At 42.6% G+C, this 24748-nt stretch overlaps 1 protein-coding gene across 6 annotated transcripts in view; it reads right to left on the reverse strand.

Annotated features, from left to right (window-relative positions):
* The window catches only part of MYRIP (myosin VIIA and Rab interacting protein), a 340832-nt gene extending 316357 nt beyond the window's left edge, over positions 1-24475 (reverse strand). For 4 of the 6 annotated variants that reach the window (XM_070577185.1, XM_070577181.1, XM_070577182.1 and 1 more), the window contains exon 1: positions 23983-24475. The gene's annotated coding sequence lies outside the window, so the exon portion shown is untranslated. The remainder of the gene's footprint in view (positions 1-23982) is intronic. The other 2 variants (XM_070577180.1, XM_070577183.1) reach the window with 2 other exon arrangements.
* Positions 24476-24748: the final 273 nt, after the last annotated feature.

A 24748-nucleotide genomic window follows, 5' to 3' on the forward strand; every position in this document is an offset into this window, starting at 1 on the left:
CTCCACTCAGAGAAAACACGATCTCATATATAGAAAATTCTAAGGAATACACATACACAAAAAAATAATTAGAACCAAAAAACTGAGATCAGCAAGGTTGCAGGATACAAGATTGATACACAAATATCAATCATATTTCTATATACTAGAAATGGACACTCCAAAAAATACAATTAAGAAAGCAATTCCATTTACAATAGCATCAAAAGGAATAAAATACTTATGAATTAATTTAACACAAGACATTCAAGACTTGTACACTAAACATAGGAAAGACATCCCATGTTCATGGATTAGAAGACGATGTTGTTAAGATAGCAAAACTCTTAAAATTGATCTACAGATTCAATGTAATTCTTATTAAAATCCAAGCTGCCCTTTTGCAAGAATTTACAAGCTGATCCAAAAATTCATATGGAATTAAAGGACCATGAATAGCCAAAATAATCTTGAAAAAAATCCCAAAGTTGTAGGAGTCACGCTTCTTAATTTCACAGCTTACTACAAAGCTACAATAATCAAGACATTGTGGTACTGGAATAAGGATAGAAATATAGATCAATGGAAAAGAATTTAGAGTCCTGAAATAAACCCTTAAGTTTATGGTCAATTGATTTTAGACAAGGGTGTCAAAGCAGTTCAATGGCAAAAAGAATAGTCTATTCAACAAATAGTGCTGAGATAACTGGATATGCATATGCAAAAGAATGAAGGTCGACACCTACCTCACACCATATACAAAAATATACAAACTCAAAATGGATCAATTCCCTAAATGTGAAAGGTAAATTTATAAAACTCTTAGAAGCATAAGGATGTTTCAGTCAACGACAGAAAACATATATGATGGTGATTCCATAAGATTAATACCATATAGCCTAGGTGTATAGTTGGCTATACCATCAACGTTTGTGTAAGCGCACTCTATGATGTTGACACAATGACAAAATCACCTAACGCATTTCTCAGAACATGTCCCCATCAAGTGACACATGACTGTATTCAAAGACAGATAATAACAAGATAATGACGTGAGCACCTGAAACACCTTTGTTTTACTATTTCATAAATCCATCTCCTTAAATGTTCAATCCTCAGGACTTTGTCCAATGCCTGCTTCAGAATAAGTGAGAACTAAATGGCTGGTTGCTAAAGGAATAAAAGAATGAACAAAGAGGTCCCCTCTGGCTCCAGAGGCACTCTCTCCCATGAATGGCTGAACCCAGGCACACTCTGCAGACCCAAATTCCACCAAGGCCCCTTGCAGTGCAGAAGGAGTCAGATCAGTTCCAAACCCAGCTGCATGGGGAATGCATGGCTTCCTACAGTCTGGATGCTATCACCCTGGGACTTCCAGGTGCCAGCTCCTATAGGCCCTGTGACCTCTATCTGAACCATGGACTCTCCTGATACCCATGGAGACTCCAAGCTTACGCTGCTTTAGGCAAAACTTCCTCCCCCGTTAAACAGAAGCGACACTATAATTTTATCTCTGGCTAATAAGAACAGGTCTGGAAGTTGAAAATTGATGGGGAGATCTCATTATTCCCATCCATTTGAGATTTGATTGCATTTTCTATCTATTAATCATGGTGGAAATTTCTTGAGAAGTAAGTATGGTAAAGGTGGGGGAGCTGCTTCCACTGCCTCTGCTGGCAGTGTTTGGTGGCAACAGGTCTTGGGAGATGTTTTCAAATGGTATTAGATGGGAACCCATACACACTCTGAGCACAAAGTGTATGGAGTTACCAGGAGTATGGGGGTGGGGTTGGGGACAAGAGAGTGGGAGTCTAAACCAGTGGTTCTCAACTGAGGACTACATTGCCCTCCAGGAGACATTTGGCAATGTCTGGAGAAATTTTCAGTTGTCACAACTGGGGGTGTATTACTGGCATCCAGTGGGTAGAGGCCAGCGGCTGCTACTAAACATCCTATGATACCCAGGACAGTCCCCTACAACAAAGAATTATCTGGTCTGAAATGTGAATAGTGCCAATGCTGAGAAACCCTCATCTAAACAGAAAGCTACAAAGTCTGTCAGACTCCTGCTCTGTGCCTCCCAGCACCTCCAGGCACTCCAGGCAGAGTTCACAAGTGGGCCTTCCCTACCGTCACTGTGCAGGAGGGCACCAGGGACTAGGATCACTGCAGAGATTCTGGGCAATGAAATCACAGACCCTGTGATTTTATGGTTAATTTTATGTTAATTATGGTTAATTTTGTGGTTAATTTTATGTATCAACTTGACTGGGCCACAGGGTGCCCAGATATTTGGTCAAACATTATTCTAGGTGTGTCTGTGATGGTTTCTGGATGATTACTCTTCCTAACATGGGTGGGCCTCATTCAATCAGTTGAAGGCCTGAACAGAACAAAAAGGCTGACCCTCCTCCAAGCAACAGAATTCTTTCTGTCTGATGTGTTCAAACTGGAAGAGTGGCTTTTTCCTGCCTCTGGACTCAAAATGAAACATCAGCTCTTTCTGGGTCTGAAGTCTTCCAGCCTTTGGTCTGGAAGTACGCTATTATTTCTCTTGGTTCTCAGGCCTTCAGACTCAGACAGGAACTACACCATTGGCTCTCCCAGATCTCTAGCTGCAGATCTCAGGATTTGTCAGCCTACATAATCATGTAAGCCAATTCCTTATAATAAATCTCCTTATTTTGTACACACACATATATATATATACACACACACATATAACAGGATATCCTACTGGCTCTGTTTTTCTGGAGAACTCTGACTAATACAGACACATACAAACATTACACATTACTGACAAATAAATGACCTGATTTATAATCCCTGATTGTATTTTTCTGGCTTTATCTACAATGACTGTACTTACAGGAAACAGAAAGCTCAGTGTTTGTATTAGAGCCAGTGTATTTCTCTACCATCTTGACATTAGAGCAATGCCTCTACAATCCCCTACTTTTGTTTTCTGAGCCTCTGGACATAGGGGAAGCCCTGTGATGCCTCTCCCGCCTTTTGGGTTTTTTCTCTGTCTGCTTTCCATCCTTTGGGTGTTTTCCTGCTGATCCCCTGCACAGAGGACAGCTAACGAACACTCGATAAAAACACACAGCTCTTCAGCCCACTGAGAATTTCCTCTTCAGTTTCAACGGGATAATGATGCTCTTTGCTCCCTCTGCTATATAAAAGTCTGGTACATTTCTTCTGTCTGTAATAAAAGTGCCTCAAGATAAGAGTTGGCAGCTGGCTGCATTTGGAACTAGACCACATAAATATAGAGGAGAATATAAGACTATGAAAAAACATACATTAAAACCTCACTAATTCAGACTTCATCAATTCTGAATTTATGATCAAACATGGTAGGCTAAAATCTACCGTTCTGTTTGTTCTCAAAATAAAAAGATTAAGACAACTAATAGTAGATGAGAAAAGGAAAATACTTACCTTCCAAAGAGAGCAAATTATTTTCAGGTACTTACTTAGAAGTATCAATTTATATGTAAACACCACAACGACGGTGTAAGCAAATAACAGCTGCAGAGCCTGGGCAGTGTGCAAACCACAGGGGGTGCTCCTGGTCACAAATGCAGGGACACAATCCTGGGACTGGGGTGAGTCGTGTTTGTTCACACCTTCACTGAGCAGAGGCCGGAAGAGCAAAAATGGACAATCAGGCACAGTGTAACGGGCTACCTGAGGAATGGGCTGTGAGTCACTGCCTCCAAGGAGGAGAAAGAGGAGGACAGGGGCAGAGATGCGGAGGCTTCCAAGAGTTGGTACTGTCCAGGCCAGGGCCCTAAGGAGGGACAAGGGTTGGCCAGGTATCCAAGCTGAGGGAAGAGCACGGAGGCATCCCTTAGAGATGTGAGTACCATTCAATATGTCTGCGGCTCAGGAGGTTCAGGAGGGAGTCTATGAAGCCATGTTAAAGAGCTCGGACTTCAAGACCTGAGGGCCCTGGGAGCGACTTCAGGCTCCTAAACAGGTGAGCAACTGGAGGCACAGCATTTGTGCTTTCCTAGCTCACTCAGGTAGTGGTGGGAAAGATGGGGAGGTGAACAAGGACAGAGGCAGGTAGGCGGGAGCCACCATCGTGGTCCATGTGAGAGCTCTAAGATGAGAAGAAAGTAGAGAAAATGACTCAAACCTGCCTACTTACTCTCTGATTAAAACTATTTCCTCCTGGAAAATATTCAGGCAGTTCAAAGTCCAACTCCCCAATGGGGCAGCTCCTTCCTTCTGCCTCCTCCTTCCCAGGATGGCATCTGGCACTAGGGGCAAGCTTTACTGCTTTCACGGCAATGCGGGAAAGGGTGACTATATACACAGGGTCCTTCTAGGCTGGCTTCTGCCACAGGGGGCTGGTCTGGTGTCTGGATCATATCTATCAAGGAGTAACTAGCCTTCCTTGTCCTTTGTCATGAATGGCATACCCAGCTGTTGACCATGACTCCACTGAGGCCTCTCATAATCAGGGTCCTTGTTCTTGGCAGTCTCCCCTTCTGGACCCCAGACTTCAGCAGCTCCAGCTGTCCATGCAGCTGTTCAACATTTGCTCACCAGGGCCTATGGGAACCCCTGGTTCCCTGCATACCATACCATACCCCACAGGCTGTGGGGCCCAACTCGACAGACAGCTCCCCAACCGGTGCTCCATAGTCATTCCTGGGTCACAGCAGTTGTCGTTACACAGGACTTCCTGGAAAGAACTGCAGTTTCCCCTAGACTAGTCTTCCCCACCATGTTCTCAGGCCCTGTGTAGCTTCCGCTGAATGTTCTGTTCTGCCCACCCTAAGGCATATACTCATACCACTTGACGTCCTACTCCAAGAGAGTCAGGACACACACTCCTTGACCTCTTTGCTCATGCTCTTTCTCTTCCCCACACTTCTTGGGTCAAAGGATCAGCCTTTCTTCTTCTTTACCCCCTATGTTTCATCCTTCTAGGCCTCACGGCTCAGTCTTAATAGTGGCAGAGTCATCCTCTCTACACTGTAGAAGAAACTCTCGTCTGAGTCAGATGATACAAAGCTGCAGGAAAATTGAGGTCCAGGGACTGCCAAGAACAAAAACTCTTTAGGTTACTGTCCTAAAAATATCTTCCCTCTAGCAAACTTAAACAACTAAGAGACAACTTGAAGGTTCACATTTATAACTGAGGGTGATTACCATGACATGTCTGCAGCTACCAATGATCCATCATCATTTCCACATGGGGCAGGCTGGACCTCTGTCATCCATGGCCCATCACCACATTCTGTGCACTAGAGGAAACTTCTCACCAGTGTTACCCTGGCACAATTTTTCAAATGGATGATCAATTAAAAACACCTCATAAAAATTTGTTTTGATGGCTTTAGTGTTTAGACTCAGAAATAAATGATGAGTACTGAGGTGATTTTATCTATTTTTATCCAACTTCTGACCACCCAAAGAATCCTGGGAAAATCTGTTTCCTTCTCTCACATCCTTTGGCAATGGGACGGAAGTCTACAGGATTAGGGTGGTCAGTGCAGTTGTGAAAATAAGGTAAAGAAAGTTGTAGTAAATCATCTTAGATCCTTTGTCCTTTCCTTCTGTGCCTACTACAATGCTGTGGCTTATCTGTAGAGATAGAGTTCCCTAAACATCTCAAAAATACGTTCCATAGAATAAAAAATTCTCTCCTACGTACAGCATAGGAAATATAGTCAACGATATTGCAATAACTTTGTATGATGACAGGTGGTTACTAGTCTTATCAAGGTGATCATTTTGTAATCTAAATAAATAAATCACTATGTTGTACACCTGAAATTAATACAATATTGTATACCAACATACTTTAATAAAAAAAAATTGAAGAAAAAAAGTAAAAAAAAATTTCTGTCATAGAGTCACAGAACTGGAAGAAGGAATACTTAAAAATGATTCATTCCCATCTTTGAAAATCCTTCCTGGGCATATTTGATAGAGAGGCCTGAGCATCCTCGGGCATATTTGACCTAGGTCTGCCCTTTCTCTTTCCAACTCCTTCCTATCACGGAGCTGTAAATTATTAAAACTCACAAGGCCTCCTTTCTTGGTGTAAAAATTTAGCCATACTTTTAGGGAAGAGATGGCATTAATTGGGAATAACAATTTTCACAGATTTGCCTTCAAGAAGAAAAAGTGCTGAACACTGCAAGACGGAACGCTTTCAACTTCTGTGCTAGTTGTAGTCCATTCTAGAAGGCCGAAAACAAAATTTGCCAAACTATCCACACACTTTAATTTTCTAGTATACCGTGTAGAAGGCACAGAACTTATATTTGATCTGCATGCTCTAGAATCATTCTGTGACTGCAGGAAAGTCATCTCACTTTACAGTGAACTTAAATCTGATCTAAGCTCTTTAATCTGTTCATTCAGATTCAGGTGACTACCGGAAGTATGGATTTTTTGGGGGGTGGGGGGGAACGTTCTGTGTAATGGACCTAGTGCTACAGGCATCTGTCCAGCAGGGCTGACCGGCAAAAGCCTGGCTGGAGCAGAGCGTCTGGACTCAGAAGAATCGTGGGTGACAGTCCCCTCGGCACCCAGCTGTCCCTCCAGCCCTGCCTCCACTCAGTTACTTGTGGGTTGGTGGCAATTATTTGTTGACTGACTGATTTGAAAGCAGGCTATTAAAAAAGAACTCTTGCCAAATTTCACCAAGTCCAGCTACGAGCGCTGCTACTGAGACAGTGCCAACTATTCTGTGCCAAATAAGATCATCCAAAATGCCTACCAAGTGCTTAAAACCCAATGTACGACTTAGAAACTCAGAGATGCAGTCTATATATAAATAGAAGAGAAAATGATCCTGATTATAGTGCTCAATAAGATAAAGGAAGACACAGAAATATAGACAATAATCTTAAAGAAGAGGAAATGAAATGTATGAAAATAGTAAATCTCCAAATGAAGGGTACTTTTCAAATGTATGATAAAGAGTCTAATTCTAAACCAGCTTCCACTGTACTTCAAGCCAAAGGTTCCAAGAGCAAACATCTGTGCCCAAAGCAGTGCCCGCTCCCATCAGCCCAAGAGTACCTCCTCCAGGCCCTAGAACGAGAAAGTTAGCACAATGCTCCTCCAGTTACTGCTCCATCCCAACCACTGGAGTTTAGTATGTTGTTTCTCTGATGAACTGTCCTAGACAGCCTAGGGTTGTTGTTTTATCATTGTTACTATTATAATCATCATCATCACTAACCCTTTCAGTAAGAAAAAAGGCTTGAAGCTTGGTGGGCTTTTTTTGGATTTTGGAGATAACAGGTGGAAACATACAAGTATGCCGTTCTCAGCCACTTACTAAGTAAACTGTAAGGCAGCCAGTTTTGAGTGGTGCCTGGAGCAGGAGAAGGGTCCGTCGTCCAGGTGGCAGTGCAAGCTGCTCTGTCCGTTGGTTTATGTATGACCCAACAGATCCAACGATATGTAAAGTGCCCATAACAAACAGAGATGCCATACAGGACCTCTGCAAAGGTCAAGGAGAAGCACTGCAAAGGCTTCTAAGGGTGTCAGAACAGAGCCACACCCTCCTCTACAGATAACTAGTCTCCTTTTGAGAAACAGCTCTTGCTTGCTACCAGGCCCTGGTACTGAATGGCTGACTATGGGACATCAAGCGATCATGTGGCCAGAAGAACCTAGCTTTGAACTAGGCTAGGTCTTGTTAGACTAGGTGTGTGCAGTAGGAACCCACTGTCAAGTGGAAATGGTATATAAGAAATTAGGCTTAAGCAGTATCAGAAGGTGTAAGTTGCATGGGCAAGTGACTCAGACTCCTTTTGTCTCTGATGTCTATTACATTGTCTCCTCTCCATCAGTCCACACCTATCTCCTCATAGGAAGTTCGTGATGATCAACCAACATAAGAGGAAAACCTCAGGCATGATTTGTGGATAATTCTGTGATATATCATTAACACCAACCACGAGTGGACAGCTGGAGCATTACAGCCCCACTCAGGGATGGTTCTGAAGGATAGTAGCGAAGGGTAATCCTTCTGGTGAGCATGATTTCAAGCAGTATATTGATTTTCCATGTTGTCTAAACTAAGAGATGTCTGGAAGAATGGACTTAAATCAATTCATGGGCAGTAGCTAACAGTATGGCAGGATGGAAAGAACAGGATTGGGAGAATAGTAGCAAGGAGGTCTGAAGAAGTGGTATGAGGATGACAGACCTCTCAGAGGAGCACAGCATGATGATATCTGAATATCAGTATCAATAACCAGGTGGACAAGATGACACTTGGGGAGGTCAGGCAGCCTCTTCCCCAGTGCTTATTCAGTGAGTCTTGTACAAAATGGACATGGCAGCAGGGTCCAACAGCATGGCCCCTCAGGCCCAAAACATGGCTACACATGGGTCCAACCTCACAGACTTCCTCTTTGCAGGCCTAATCTGGCTATCACCACTGCTGAGGGCCTATCTTCCCAATAGCAGAGAGAGTGCTAAGCCCCTCCCTGGATGTGGAATGGAGGAAACCAGCCAACCACCTGGTGGCAGACAGATTACACTAGACCTCGTATGTAGAAGGAGCAGTGATTCCTCCCTGGAATAGACACATACAGATTTGCCATCTCTGCCTGTACTGCTCCCACCTGTATCTTTATAACTACTTACAGAATACTTAATTCGTTATCCTGGTTCCCCCCACCATGCTGCGACTGACCAAGAAACTTTTTGCCATGGACTCACGTCCACAGAACTCATTAGTCTCACCAATGTACCACATCACCTGGTAAAATGGTAGAATGACCTACTTGATGACTTTTAGTCCACCAGTTTTCTACCTCTGGGCCAGACGATTTTCAAAACATCTCTCTGATCTGATCCTTTTTAATGTTGTGGTTTCTTCAATGACCCAAGGCCCAAGTGCAATAAATAGGTTTCTTTCTTTCTTTTTTTTGAAGCTTCAATATAGTGAAAGTTGAAATAAATGTTTGAACTAGACTGTAGCGTATATTTTCAAAAGGAAAATAGTTTCAAATAGAAAAGCTTACAATAAAATATTGTGCTCAGCTAGGCCTTTCAAACTGTGGTTATACTCAAAGATATATAAGCAATAACATTATAAAGAGATTTGATCCCAGATAATACCCTACTGGATAGATAAAAAAGAGGAGAGTAAACTTGCTCCAGGCAATAAAAAGAAAGAAATCTCCAATTCCGTATCATGGCAGGAGGGGAATCATTTAATGATCTTTAACATTAGCCTGATCCATGGCGGGTTTTGCAAACCCAGCTGTACTTCGTTAGCACATCTTCCATCAGCAGGAGGTTGAGACACATACTTTAATTAAAGTTAGCTACTTCAAGGATAGTTAAGGTATGTTACAGAATTCTATAGACAAGACTACAGAATTCCTAAGCATAAGCTAATCAAAATAGCTGCAGCTTTATTTTAAATAAAGTGGTTCAGCAATTTAGAGGGACTATAGAAGGCAGGGAAGGTAGTTTAGTATTGAGTAGTAATGCCCATGGATATTTAACTCAAATTAGATAGAAATAGAAAACAAATTTTCTTCATTTTTTTCCTGAAAATCCAGAGATAACATCCTAAAAGCATAATGTAAATATTCTGTAATGTGGCCAATGAAATTTGCTATAGTCTCTGCCCATTGATTCTAAAGTCAACTAACACTGTTTGAGTGCCCACTTATACCCGGAGATATGCCAGACAAAGAACCCAGAAATAACGCACACAACCCTACTGTGAATTTCCACAGATGGGGAGGAGACAGCCTCCTAACAATGTGTACCCCCATGCAGCCCGGCAGGGGTACCATCTCTTTCTTTTGGATTCTTAATTCTGCAAATGCTATCAAAGGGGAACAACCCCCAGGTGCTCATCAGAAGGAACCTCGAATAGCTCTCTGTCCCCTCTCATTCTTGTGAGTTTTTCCTTTAGGGTTTTTGTGTGGTTCTCAGTACTCCAAAAAGTTCCCATTTAAGAAAATTTGAAAGATATGATAATGTCATAAAAGAAAATTAGTCACCTGACGCCATCAAAAAAATACAACCAGTGCTAACACATTGGTTTATTTAAGTCTCACTTCTCACACTCTTTGCAGGGACTGTTGTTATTTCGTCATCCTATTAAACACAGAAGTATGTACTTTTTTTCACTAAACACATTATCTCCAGCATATTTCCATGTACAATCACTTTTAAGCATCACTCCTGATGGGTACATTATATCATATTGAGTGGATATACTTACTGATCCACTCCTGATGTTGTGCTTTGGGGTCAATTCCAATTTTGGGCTGTTTCATAGAGAACGGTGATAAACATCTTTGCGCATAAAGGGTCTTCCATTAAGATTTTTCATTAAATTTTTTTTCCCTTAGACTAGATTTGCAGAAATAAAGTGACTGGGAGTTAAAAATATTAAGGCTCCTGAGACACATTTTCAGGAATCTGTCTGCAGGGTAACATCTAAATGGTGAAGCCACCTGAAGTAGCAAAATTGGCACAGATGATGACATGCCTACTGTTGAATTGCCTTATTTGTGCAGGCTCAGTGGGGGTACTGCTTTACGCTAAAATTATGTCTTTGTTTCCAAACTGAACCTCAAACAATTTTATAGAATTTAAAAACAAAAAACTGTTTTTGCTGCTAACTAGAAAATTTTCAGTAAGTCTCCACCTGAGAAACGAGTACTATATGCTCCCAACTGCCCATGCTACAGATTGATGGCATTTTCTTAAAATTCTTCAATTTTATCAGATTTTTCTAATGTTAAGTATTAAGTAGTGAATGTCTGTCCTCCCAAGCACCAAAAGCTTATTTCCAAGACCACTTCAGAATAATGAGTCTAAAAGGGGAAAAACACAAGATCTCAGTCTCTGTGTCTCTGTCTGGCAGTTAGGTGAATTTCTCACATATCTAACAGGAAGAATGGAAACACTGTAAGACAACCATTTCCACTGGAAGGATAATTATTTGATGAGCTCTTCCATGAATCTGGAGAGGAATCACTTGAAGAAAATAATGCCAGGTAGCTACAACTATGTTCTGGGTTGTAACCCAGGATTCATCCCTATTCAGGAAGGAGACACTGAAATTATTTCCAAGAAATAAACAAGTAAACAAAAGCTGTGCACCAATGACACAGAGAATGAACACAGGGTGAGATGGATGGGGGTGTGGAAGGAGCAGTAAGAGACCACTCTTTGAGATCTGCTCATTCTTTTCTACATTCCAGCATTTCTCTCACTCCCAATTTTGCATAAATGAGAGTCTTCCAGACAAAATTCTCAACTTCCTTCTGACCAACAGAAGGCTAGATGTTATGCAGAACAACTCTTGCTTTTCCTGTTAAATGATCTTCAATTCAGCTATTGGAAAATGTTTAAATACATTTAGAGCAACTTGGGTATGTGGATGTACTTTTTTAACTGTATATCTCATTAAATTTAAATATAAATCAAGTAATTCTGATGAAAATCCTGAGCATCCAAGTTGAGATATGCTATGATTTGAAAATACACACCAGATTTCAAAGATTAGCATAAAAAAGAAGGTAAAACAAGGCATTAATATTTTTATATTGATTATATTGATTGGGACCTAAACAACTAAGATGAGAAAAAATGCAGGTGGAACAGGTTTGGGGGGAAGATCAGGGCTTTCTAAAGTTGATTTGCAGATGATTATTGCACACCCAAGAGGAGATGTCAAGTAGGTTGATCAAGGAGTTTGAGAGAGAGGTCCAGCCTAGAGATATACAACTGGGGATCATTGGCATAGATGGTACTTAAAACCATGAAACAAGATGAGGCCTGTAAGGAGGGACTATATATTAAAAGGCAAAGAGGATCAAAGACACAGCCATGGGGCACCGCAACATTAAGAGGTGAGGCAAAAGATGAAGAACTAGCAAGAGAGAAGAGAAAGAATTACCAAGGAGTTAGAAGGAAAATCAAGAATGTATCCTCCAGGCCTAGTGAAGAAAGTGTATCATAGAGGATGGACTGATTGGTTGAGGCAAAAGGTGCTAAAAAGTCAAGTAGGATAAGGACTGAGAATGGACCTTTATATTTAGTAAGATGGTGGTCATTAGCAATCTTGACAGTTTTTTGTGAAGTGATGAAGCCGAGCTGGCAATCTGCAGAGGTGGATTTAACAGAGAATGGGAGGAGAGATTTGCAGACAGTGAATCTAGATGACTCCTTTTAGTAGTTTTTATATAAAGGAAATCAGAGAAATGGAACCATAGCTAGCAGTGGAAGGGAGTTGAAGAGGAAGTGTTTTCCGAAAAAGAAGAAATAACATGATTGTAAGCCAACGAGAATTATCCAGTAGAGAGAGGAAAACTGGTGACACAGAAGACAGGGGGAAGAATTGCTGGAGTGATATCCTTGAGTATTCAAGGAAACTGGGCTCCAGGGCTGGGAAATGGAGGGACTGCCTTTAGATATGAACATAAATATTTTGTGTTTAGTGAAAGAACAAAAGGCAGAGTACATGGCAACAGATGTGGGCAGGTAGGCAGATGATGGAGCAAGTCTGTGGAAGTTCCCCTCTGACGGCTTCAGTTTTCTCAGCGAGAGTGGCTTCAGTTTTCTCTATGTTAGAGTGAGGATAGAGAGGATGTGGTGGATGTGTGAGGAGGCGGGAGAAAATGTGAAACAACCAATGAAGAGAATAGGAGAGTGTAAAGACCAGGGAAATATCAGGAAGCATTAAGGATCCACCTTAACATTCATGGCCATGTGAGACCAGTCAACTGCTTGTGAGTTCTTCTCCAGCCACATTCAGCAGCACAAATGCAGGCGGGAGGAGGCAGAGATTAGGATTTAACCAGTGTGTGGTCCCACCAAGTGAGGAGAATGTTGCCCAAGAAGGGTAAGTGAACTGAGGGTGTACTCAAAGGATTGATTATAGGGCAGACCATGAAATATAATCTGGAAAAGGCAGAAGGAGAGGACCTCAAGAGTCAGGGATCATGAAGTGAAAGTCAGAAGCACTGAGGGACTGTCATAATTAGAATAAGAGAGGGAAAGGATTAGAAGGTTGAAGTTGGTCATCAGGAAACATGATGTATGAAACAGATTACAAAGGGCTGGCCATTACTGGGAATGAAAATGTGTATCTATGACTGAGGAAGAAAGTGGCAGGGTCAGGTGGAGAACAGAAAATTGGAGCATGTGAGGTCAAGGAACTGAGAGGACAAAATGTCATAAGGATCCTCTAACTGTATATTGAAATTGCCAGGAATAAGGCAGGAGTAGTGCTGCAGAGAGTGATGGAGAGGCTGGAGCTAAGGTCATCAGGAACTGAGGGGAAGTGGCCCTGGAGACCAGGGGACTGACAACAGGGATAAAAGGCATGATAGGATGAGTCCTGGTCCACTCAAGGCAGAGTAGGGGTGGGACCATGAGTGACGAGGAGCAGGAGGGATGCGCATTTCAAGTTTCCTCTTGATCCAGTCAACAGAGAGCAGAAGGCCAGAGTAGATGTGATCTTTATCCTAGTGTGAGGGGCTCCTTTTGATGTTTATTGAGTAGGGGCAGACTTACTCCAAGGGAGCACGGCACCCTTGGTTCTTACTGAGGAGGTTGAGGATGTCTGAGGGAGCTCAGTCTTACTCAAGCTCACAAACACCTCTTGCCCTTTTTGATGGGGGTGGGTAGAAAGTCTGCATGAGGTGGTCTTAGTTCCAGTGCTTGGCCCCCTACCTGGTCCCTTGTTTGTTCTCTCACTTTATTCCACATTAATAAAGAACTAGAGTGCCTGACCAGTCCTCTCCAATTGCTAAATTCCTGTTAATAATGAAATTATTTTTACACAAAATATCAAATAAGTATGCTTAATATGGTTAAGGAAACAAGAGCTAATCAAAGTATAACTAATAAACAAGAAACTATAAAAATCACCACACATATCTGAAAAAGTTAATGTAAAGTCAGTGGACAGATTAAAAAAGAGAACTAGTGAATTGAGAATTCAGAAAAGAGAATTAGTGAATTGGTAGACAGAGCTGAAATAATAACCCAGAATGCAGCACTGAGAAAGGAAGTGAAACACAGAGGAGAGGTTAAAGGACACAGGAAAAAGGTCCACCATGTACAGTATCTGATCAGAGTTTTAAGAGGTGATAGTAGAGAATGGGGAGAAGCAATATTCAAAGGAATAATGACTGAGAATTTTCCAGAACACTGATTAGACATAAATTCTCACATTTAAGAAGTCCAGTGAATCCTGAGTGGGATAATTAAAAGGAAGTCCATTACTCCATACCTCAAAGTGAAACGTAGAACAACAAATACACAGAAAAGGAACTAAAATCAGCCATAAAGAAAAGATAGATACTACAAAAGAACAATAATCAGAGTATTAGCTGAATTCTTAAAGTGCAGTAATGGAAGTTGGAAGACAGTAGAATAAGATTGTCAACAAGTTGCACACCATGTGAAAAAATAAAAATAAAAAAGTGTAATACATGGGTTTTGAAAAGTCTAAAATACCAGACAACAGTAACATATAAATTGGATAGACAGGTGATCATATTTAAACATAAAGTCCCTGAATTGCTCTGAAGGACAGAAATAAATCTGCTTTAGTTTGGATTTTGTTAAGGTAAATATGTACGCTAAAATTACCATATAATAAATCCTAGAAAATAGAAATGGAGTATAAAGTTTTTAAATAAATGGAGAAGGGAAATATAATGTGGGGTAGGAGAGAGGATCTAAATTAATACGAAATGCAATTAGATAGGGTAACCAAGTATAGAAAAAGTGGAACAATGAGAGAGAACAAGGCAAAATGGTAAAAAAAAAAATCCAAATATATTAATAGCACTGTGAATGAACATAACTTTCACAATAAAAGTTATAGTTTAGAAAAAATATAGCAACTTTATGCTCTTTACAACAAGTTTCACAAGTGAAATAAAAATATGCAGAACTGTTGACAGTGAAAGGATAAGAAAATGATAAGATAGGCAAATACTAAGCAAAAGAAACTGGTATATCCTTACCAAAAACAGACCTAAAAACAAGGGGCATTATTAGAGATGAAGAAAGTTGTTTCATAACGATATATGCTCAACTGACCAGGAAATAAATTAAACCAGAATGCATCCAGTAACACATTGCTTCAAAACATACAAAGCAAAAGTGGAAAGAAGCACAAGATGAAATAGACAAATTCACCTCTATATATTTCTCCCTCAATAATTGATTAATCAAGCTGTAAAAAAATGAGTAAGAAAGGCTGAGGGTCTGAATAACACCATCAACTAGCTTAAGCTAATGAACATATACAGATCACTGCAACCAATAACTGCCTTTTCAAGAAAAATATGGAACATTTGTGAAAACCAGGGACCAGGCCATAAAACAAGTCTCAACAAATCTCAAGGAGCTGGAATCATGCAGACCACATTCTCTAATCACTATGTATTAAAAGAGAAAAAATAATTGCTAAAAAGTTCTAGAAATTAAAAAATGAAATAAAAGTTTACAAGTCATAAATCAAAGAAGAAATCATAATGAAAACATTAAAAACTTACATATGAACAATAACAAAAACACTACATTTCAAAACTTGTGGAATATGAATATTGCTAAAGCAGTATTTAGAGGGAAATTTATTGTGCTAAACGGATATATGGGAAAGAAGAAAGGCTCAAGTCAAGGAGTTAATCATGTAAAGTTAAGAGATTAGAAAAAGAATAAAGCCAAAGAAAGTAGAAGGAAGGAAATAATAAAGATGAGAACAGAGATTAAATAAAATAAAGAATGATACAAAAGAGAAGAGAAAGCCAAAAGGTAGTTCTTTGGAAAATCTGAAAAGAACCAGTAACAACTCCAGCGAGATTGGTCAAGGGCAAAAGAGAGAATGCGTTGAGCTGGAGCAGTAGGAGGTGCTGGCAGCCTCCACAGGCTTCCTTCTGCCACTGTGTCCCACCCTACAACGGACTTGAGTTTTTCTGCCCCACCCAGCCCTCGCCTTCTCAAGAAGTGGTCTTGATTGACCACGCAGAGTACACCTCCATGCCTCTTCTCATGCACCCACTTGGTCTTGCTTCTTCTGACAGCCCTTCCACCTTCTCTGGGAAACAATTTTAACCATCTCCCAGATTTGCCAAAATTGGTGTTTCGTTTTTTTCTCTCTCATTCTCCTCATTGTTTGTGGATCATTTATAGAAGAGAAGGGGAAATACGAGCATTACATCACCATCCACCAACAGCAGCAGTCTGAGGGGAGGGCAACCAAAAAGGGGAATGGCGGCAGTGGGAAGAGCAAGCATCAGGTACCTGCAAGCTGTGAGAAGGAGGGATTCAGAACTGGGAGCACAAAGGGACGGTTAGGGGATCTCAGGCATTCAGGTACCAGACCACAAGGTCTGCAGGCCTGGGAGAGACACCCGACATTTACTGGACTGAGGAGCTGAAAACCAACTGGCAGATTTCTAAAAGACTTTAAACAAGGATCCAATTAAAACAATATTTTTAATTTTTCCTCTAACTAGCCATAAAAAAAGAGATTAATCTCAAATACTCTGGTTACATGTCATTCTATTAAATCAAAGCCCTTAACAATCAATAAACTGTTTTTCAAAAAAAGCAAAACAACAAAACCACGCTTACATAACACAAACGCAAGAACAGCACCTGCCATATTTTCTGGGGCTGGAACTACACAGACAAAGTGAAATGATCTTGAGACAATGGTTTTCAAGAGGACGTCAGGAAGAGGTTTGAACTGGAAGCACTGCTTATGCAGATTGGGCTACCTTCAGAAAAAAAACATGATGTAAAGAGGCTTGGGTTATTTCCCTTTTCTCCAGCGATATGGAGGCTTCCAAGCCTAGAAAATGACCCTGCACACTTTGAGACAGTTACCCTTCCTACCAAAATGAGAGAACCATATAGGATGACATAGTTATCTGAGCCAAGAGTCAGTGACAGAGGATTATTTGGGGGCTTTGGCAAATAGCCCCATTAGATCCTGGGGCCATAGGCACCTCTGCCCTAGTCTAGGCACACACCCTTCCTCACACGTCTTGCGTTCTTTTCCCAAGTATCTGCTCAGTGAGATTAAACTGTCAGCCCACAGAATGGATTTGTGCATCCCAGCGGCAGATCACCAATCTGTCGCACCAGTGGCCTTATGCTGTAAATCACAACCACAAAAGAACTTCCCATAGAGTGTTTTTCTTTCCCCAGCTAAAGGTATATAAGTATATGCAAAAAAATTAACTCATAATTACCTAGGGAAGGTAATGGGGAGAAATAAAACATGATTGAATACAAAACCAAAAACAGTTTTCAAACAGCATTTAGGCACAGTTTCATGAAGTTCTTTTTACTGCCCTCACATAAATGTGGAATTGATTCTTAGAGTAAGTTTGAAGTGGGTGAGATTTCCAGCCCATCCTCCATCCAAGTCCATCCTTCAGCCTTTTCCCCAATAACTTTCTGTCAGTTTCATGCTCTTGTGGTCGTCCTGTCACTAGCAATTGATCACATAGACTCATTCGCATTAGGGTGATAATGGTACATTACTGCTTCGGAGGTACCCCAACCAAGGTGTTCTAAATTTTAAAAGAAGAGATGATGAAAAGGAACAATTGTCCAGTGATGGAACCCACACCCTGGGGTCGGGGGCGCAGAGCTGGGTAGAGGGGCTCCTCCAGTTCTCAACAGGTGCTCACCTCTTCTTACAGGCTGCCCTGAATAAAGGCACTGCAAAATAGCTGACCTTTTACTTAAACTCTCACCAATTCTCCTAAGCCAAGCAAATATTTATATAAAGTTTATGATTTATATACTTACATATAATCACTGAAATGATGCAAGAATTGAGATGAAAAGGTCAAAAACCTCTGAGCTGTCTAAATGAATGTTAGGATATTTATATATACACAAACATATATACATAGATACTTTTTACTTTAACACCTTTGTTCTTCTTTCTTTAGTATTATTATTTCCTTAATGTGACAGATAGTATCTGTATACACTGCTAAGGAAGTTTAAATGAGTATGTACAGTCACTCTGGAGAGCAATTTAGCACAGGTGGTGAAATTGTAAGTTTACATCAAATATGACCTTGCAATTCCACTTCCGGGCACACATCCTCAAGAATTTCTTTTGCATGTACATAAATACATTTCAAAGATGTTTACTGCACACATCTATGTAATAGCCAAAAAACAAAAAAATCCGAAACAATCTAAAGTCCATCATAGAGGAAAAGATTAATAAAATACGGTATTTAAAAATATGAACATGATCTATATAAAGCAATCTGATAGTTCTCTCAAAAACGTGGAGTCATAACACAAGTTGCTTTTACAGAAAGTAAAAGAGAAACAACCCTCGTGGAAAACTGCATAGTGAAGCCTGCTGTGAAAAGCCAACAAACATGAAGATATGTTCTGCCTCACTAGAAAAGAAAAGTAAAGTAAAAAACAAGATTCTGGGTTTTTTCCTTTGCCTATGAAATTGGCAATGTTGATAAATAATCACATTTATCACTGACAAGGCTTGGGGATCTGGCACACTCATACACTACCAAGAGCAAAATAAATTTCTAAACTTTCCTGGAGGGCTACTTAGCAATATGTATCAAAAATCTAAAGAAAAGTAAACAAATTTTGACAAAGTAATTCATCCTAAGAAAAATAAAGATAAAGTTACAACAAAAAGTACAAAATGCTTAGTGTTTTAAAAGAATGATTTTGTTGAATAAATTATGGTACAGAGATGAAATGAATTATTAGGAGGATAAAAATAATGACATGGAAGAATAATCAATGACATTATGTTGTTGAGTAAAGAAAAAACGATCTTATTTGTATTTAAAAGTTATATTCAGGGGTCAGTCCCTTGGCCTAGCAGTTGAATTCGGTGTGCTCCGCTTTGGTGGCCTGGGTTCAGTTCCTGGGTGCAGACCTACACCACTCATCAGTGGCCATGCTGTGGTGGCAACCCGTATACAAAATAGAGGAAGACTGGCACAGATGTTAGCTCAGGGTGAATCTTCAGCAAAAAAAAAAATGTTATATTCATATGGTCCTTATCATTCAAGGATATCTGGTACCACAGAAGAGTCACTTAAAGTGAATCCACTTAAAATGGGGACCAAAATTTCACAGGATATAATGGAAAAAAATTGATTAGCACTTTATTTGAAGAAAAAGAAACAAGAAAATACATTTTATTTGATATTTTACCAAAATTTGATAATAGTATTTTCCATGGGAAGAGATATTTAGGGTAAATCCTAAAATTCATGTTGAAACCTAAAGGTTCAAGAAGAGCCAAGACAATTTTGAAGAAAAAGGCTAAGAAGGAAAGATTTATTATAAAGCTTTAATAATTAAACCAAAATAGTATTAGCTCAAGAATCATAAAGAGATGAATAGAATAGAACAGAGTTCAGAAACAGATCCAAAAATATAAAAGAAATTGGCATATGACAGAGATAGCAACAAAATAAACGAGAAAATAGTTAATTCTTCATTAAATGACAAGGGGATAAATGGCTTTCAATATGGAAAACAAATAGATCCCTGCCTCACACACTACAGAAATACAAATTTCAGATGAGTTTAAAGATCTAGAAGTTTTATCTAGTAAAAAATAGCAAGGCATAGAAAACTTGAAAACCAAACTATATTTTTTAAAGATCTCTAGCAGTGAAATACATTCCATGCTTATCAGATTAACCAAAATTAAAACACCTGATTAAAGGCAGGCACAAAGATACAAGGATACAAGGAACACCGACACAGTGTTAGTCAGGGGGTGCAGTGGCACAGCCGCTTCAGAAGGCAATCAGCAAAACCTGATAGGGTTGAAGCAACACACAGATGCTGATGAAGCTTATCCCACTGTCTAGTTATTCAGCTTCTGGGGACGTATACCCTAGACACATATTGCACCTTCTACAAATTCTTATCAGGGATATTCCTTAAAATATTTTTTATAATAGTAAAAGGTAAAAACACCTTTTTGTCCATCCCTGGGAAACATTTAAACTCTGGCATATCAAACAAAGAAACACTAGATCTACAATTGTCAGCGTCTGCTATCAACCTACGTCAAAAAACAACGCTGTGCGAAAAAAGCAAATCACAAAAAAAGAATGACACACCTCTGTTTACATAAAATTTTAAACACAAACTAAAACTACACATTCTGATGGGCACAGACTCCGTCCCAGCGTTACAGGTTGCATGGCTTCAAACCCCAATTCTCATCCTTCCCTGTCTGGATTTCCCCCTTGCTCAGCAGAGAATCTTCCATTTGTGGTAATCCCATACTCAGCCTTAAGTAGCTACTACAATGTAAACGGCTGTACCAGATGCCAAGGAGGACAAACGGATTCCATAAGACTCCTCTCACTCTGCAGAAGGGTACAAGTCAGCTGGGGAAGTTGTCTGAGAGACCTGGCTCTCCATTCTCACCCTGGCTCACATAGTGTGCAAACTTAGAAAGAGTGCTTAATTTTCAGGGCCCAATTCCTTCATATATAAATGGGAAAGCCACCCTCTTCGTATTGTGAAGATTAAATAAATAAATATATATATAGTGTCCAACACATGGCAAATATGCAACATTCTTAGCAGTCATAGCATGGCAGCCAGCCCATGAATATAATCTTCTAAACAGCATCTCGGTCACACTGACAATAAAAGGAATGACAATGGACAGGAGAAGGTCACTGCGTGAGTCCACTTAGCCCTCTCCCCAGCCGAATACATCCCTGCCCCGCTGTGGTTGCCCCTGGTGATGTGGTCCCTACCCTGCGGAACACACAGGGCATTACTTCCAGCAGCAGTTTACCTACACCCAGGCCTGTTTATTCTTCCGAGTTCACCGTGGACAGTGCTCTGTGAAAAGAGCTACCTGCCTCAAAAAAAGAACTCCTTCTCTCACACTGTTGGGGGAATTCTGGGGTGAAATGAGACCAAAGGGTCGTAACACACCAAAGTTAGCTTCTCAGTTGACCTTCTTTAAAATTCCAAGGACATAACCACAGCTCCAACACACTAAAGAGAAGGCAATAGGGCCTCAGCTCCAACACACTAAAAAGCTGGGTAGGGTTCTATCCATGGCCTTATAGTAGGCTCCTGAAGGGGGGCCTGCCCATCAGACATTGGAAAAACCATAGCGCTTGGAAATCGCTTTTGGAAATCCCAAACTATTGACTTTTATTGCTGGGATTCCTTTCCTTGGGAAAGCATGGTGGGTATTTCAGTTCTCTGGCCAATGTGGCGCCACCCTGTGGCAACAGCATAAACAGTTCATAAATCACCCAGCCTTGAAATGCTGTGATTCTCCACCAATTTTTAACTTTGAGGAATTCAAAATATTTTCATTTTTTATGTTTCAAATGAGAATTCAGTCATATATTTTCTTCGTTCATATTTTATGACACTATTTCAGATTTGCATTATTCAAATAGATTCTATGAATAAACTGACCTCCATTTATCAACGTGAGCACGGTTCTATCTGGGGTCTGGCTTCTTACATCACCCAAGAACCGATGATCCGGGTGTTGGGGGCACAACCAGTGCAGACTCTCCCCAGATCTTAAGACCAAATTCTTCCTTCTAGCTTTCTGGACTGGCTTATGTAGAACTACATTTGGTTTGCATACATTAAAAAGGAGGTAGAAAATCATCAATTAGTTTCATTTTAGCTTTGAAACTAAAATGATAAAATAAAGAATAGTGATAAAAATAAAACTTGCCTGACAAAACTAAGCAGGATGATAGTTACCCATGGGGGTAGATCTTAATCTGGGCACTGATTACACAGGTATGTTGTGTTTGTGAAAATCCGCTGAGTTTACAGGTCAGATCTGTGCAATTTTCTGTGATTATGTTAAACCTCAATATAACATTAAAACAAATTCACCAAGGTCTGACCAGTCATCCCTCCTTAACTTGCCTTTGAGACAAAAGGCTGTGCAAACACAGTAATAACCAGGAAGGCAAAAATAGGAGGATGCCCAGTTCTCTATGAGGTATTTCAGTCTGCGTGAGTTAACTGCTCTGAAGGCCAAGGTCACAGATGACCTCTCCTTCTGTCCCTCTGGGCAGGATGAAAGGAGACAGGACACATCTATACCACTATTAGTTTAAATTGCAGAGCATGGTTAACACTTCACTTTCTCAAAAGTGAGCAGATCCTGGAGCAGACAATTCCCCCTCCGCCTCCACACAGGACACCTAGACCACAAGAGAATCGTGACACAGAGATACACACCATCTCCACAGAGATACACTTCAGTTTCACAGAGACAACCCCACACTCTCAGACACAGTCCCCCCGCTACCACCAGAGACAGCCCTCAACTCCACAGACCGCCCCCAGCCCCATAGAGATGGCTGGCTTTGAGCCCACACAGACACATTATGGATGGTGGAGGGGGTAATTAGGAGAGAGCACCTGCCCACGGCCAGGCAAGGAACATCAACAGGAAGGTGGAAAGTTGTCTTTTCAAAGTCTTAGCAAACTAAATTTCTCTGGAAAGAAGGATTTTTAGATCTATGAATACAGTCCCAGAGGCTGCTGTAAAAAATTCTTTAAATCTCCCCCACTTCCATCCACAGCTCAAATCCTCCTGGACCATCCTCCTTCTACTTTCTCATCTGTCAAGTCCCCTGAACCTCAACTGCCTTGGGAAGACTAAAAGGCAGGGGTCATCTCATTTTATGGATTAAAACAGTGAGGCTCAAAGACGTATGTCAGACATCATAAAACTATCTAAGCAGTCTTCTCATCACTGAGTTGGGGTGAGGAAGGCTGAATGGGAGGGACAGGGTGACAGTGTCAACAGAGGAGGGGCGACCCTTCTTCAGCCCGAAGCTCTGAGAACTGCCCACAGCCCCACAGGAGCTGTCTCAAAGGATCTGGAGTAGACGATTCACATCTGGCAACGTTTACACATTCTGGGACGGGACTCCACCTTCCTCTGGGAAAGTGTGAAACAAATCCAGATCAAGGGGTAGGGAGTGGGGCGGGCAGAAACGAAGCCAGACTCCAGGCGTTTTCTAAGAGTAGATGGGAGCCAACCCCAGAGCGCACCCGCTTCTTTTAGGAAGTCCCTGGGCCCAAACTGGTGTGGGCAGTTAGTTTCTCGGATACTTATCCTCGGGGACAGGGCTTATTTGGTAGAAGGAAACGGAGCAGGTCAGATCTAAGAGCAGGCACCTTGCAAATTCCCCCATCCTGCGGAGACGTTAATAAATTAAGTGACCGGGAATGAAAGGGATGCTGCAAATGCCGCAGGTCCCGGGATTCCCACCGCGGAATCGCTCCGCTCCGCGCTCATCCAGAAGGTCCCTCGCGGCTACCCCCAAACCTCTGTAGGGTCCCTTGGGATCGGCTCCCGACCTCTCCAAATCTGGCGGAGCTGGGGGGAAGAGAGGATGAGGAGGAGGCTGAGATGAGCTGAAGTGACCCCCGCCCCGCCTGCTGAATAGCGCGCCCCTCTGCAGGCAGTCAGGGGACCAGGTCAGACGCGAGCTACTCGAGTTCTTACTCCGCGCACCGGCCATGACCTTGACCAAGTCCCTGATTAGCCCCATTTTACAGAAATTAAGAGTCCTAAAGAGTCGTCCGCCGCGCTGGGCTGCTTTGGGGCGCTCGCCCAGTGGTTTAAGGAACACTGCTGCTGCGCCCGTAGCGTAGTAGGTGCGCGGTGAACCGCAGCCCAAGCGCTACGTGGCCAGTGGGGATCTGGAATCGCGAGGGAAACGCAGAGGCCAGCTCCGGCCCAGGCATCGGGAGAAAAGGGCGGTTCTGACTGCGACGATCCCCTAGCAAGTTCAACGTCCCCCCTCCAACGCCCCTCCGCAGAGGCAGACTGGCCATGCCCAGGGACCCCGGCTCAGGAAGCGCAGCGGGTGTGCGGGGACGTGAGAGACTCCTCCACACACCCACCCCCGAAGTTGCGGCAGCGTAAGGGAGAGAGTGGCGCAAAACCGCCGGAGGGGAGGGGACGGTACTCACACTGGGTGGTCAGCTTGGAGCAGGTCCGTGATGACGGCCAGGCTCAGGCCACCGCGTTTTGGGATGCCTGGGGCACCTGCCGCAGCGCGGCGCTTGAATTAGAAGGCTGCGAGGCAGGAGCGCGGGTCGGTCGGAGCGCCAGAGCTGAGCTGCAGCGCCGCGGAGCCTCGGCCGCCAGAACCGCAGCCGCAGCGGGAACCCGGGAGCGGGCTGGAGGCGGGAGCGCGGCGGCAGCAGCGGCTGCGAGGGAGGCGCCCGCGCCGCAGGCAGCCAGGGGCCTGGCCACAGCCGCCGCCGACACCTGCTGGCCCGGCCGACCGCCAATCAGAGGCGCCCGCGGCGGGGGCGCGTGCGGAGGCGGGGCGGGGGCGCGTGCCGGGCGCCCGGCAGGAGGGGCGGCGCTCGATCGCGCCTGCGCCGGGCCAGGGGGTGCCTGCCCGGCCGGTTCCTCCGGAGCTACCCCGGCGCGCCGGCGGCACGCGCGGGCAGGGGCGGGGCGCATCGGGAGGAGGCGGGACTGGGCTGCGCGCGCCCGGGGCGGGGACCCGCTCCCCTTGCTGGGCGCTCCCTCGCGGCGCAGTGCAGTGCCGGGGCCGCGGGCAGGGAGCCCCCAGGCAAGACTTCAGGTCGTTACTAGCTTTGAAGTAAGACTTTTCCTGTCCCCTGCCCCTGAGCCTCGGGGGCCCGGACTCTCCCTGACCGCAGAGCTATGGGTCACCCAAATCCGGCGCTGGCCTGGCTCTACCAAGTCCGCCGCTCGCCGGCC

Source organism: Equus przewalskii, chromosome 15, assembly GCF_037783145.1.
Source record: "Equus przewalskii isolate Varuska chromosome 15, EquPr2, whole genome shotgun sequence".
NCBI lineage: Eukaryota > Metazoa > Chordata > Mammalia > Perissodactyla > Equidae > Equus > Equus przewalskii.